Source organism: Ruditapes philippinarum, unplaced genomic scaffold, assembly GCF_026571515.1.
Source record: "Ruditapes philippinarum isolate M1 unplaced genomic scaffold, ASM2657151v2 ctg2687_1_1_1_1, whole genome shotgun sequence".
Classification (NCBI taxonomy): Eukaryota; Metazoa; Mollusca; class Bivalvia; order Venerida; family Veneridae; genus Ruditapes; species Ruditapes philippinarum.
The window spans coordinates 31,124-31,492 of NW_026865164.1; positions in this window are offsets into that span (position 1 = coordinate 31,124).

The window sequence follows — 369 nt, forward strand, 5'->3', positions numbered from 1 at the left end:
AACGTACCAATCCTGTTTGTTTTCTTTTACATTTCTATTTCATCAAATGCATCTTTCATCAAATGTAACTTGTACTATATGTTTGTAGGTCTGGCCATGCGATGTAACTAAAAGATTATACCATTCATGTTTAAAAATGAGCATTGGATTTTAAAAGATGTGTTTCTTATATTGCACGCAATTCATTCATGGAATCGTAGAACAAATAGACGAGTGTAAGGTTGCAAAAATTGTTAAAAGTAACGTAGCATTACTCTACGGATATAAAGAGATACAGGAATTACATTCTATGTTAGTGTATTGTAGATAATAAATTCAAACTGTTTAAAAACATATCAACTTTAACAAATAAGGAATAAAGATTTAAAA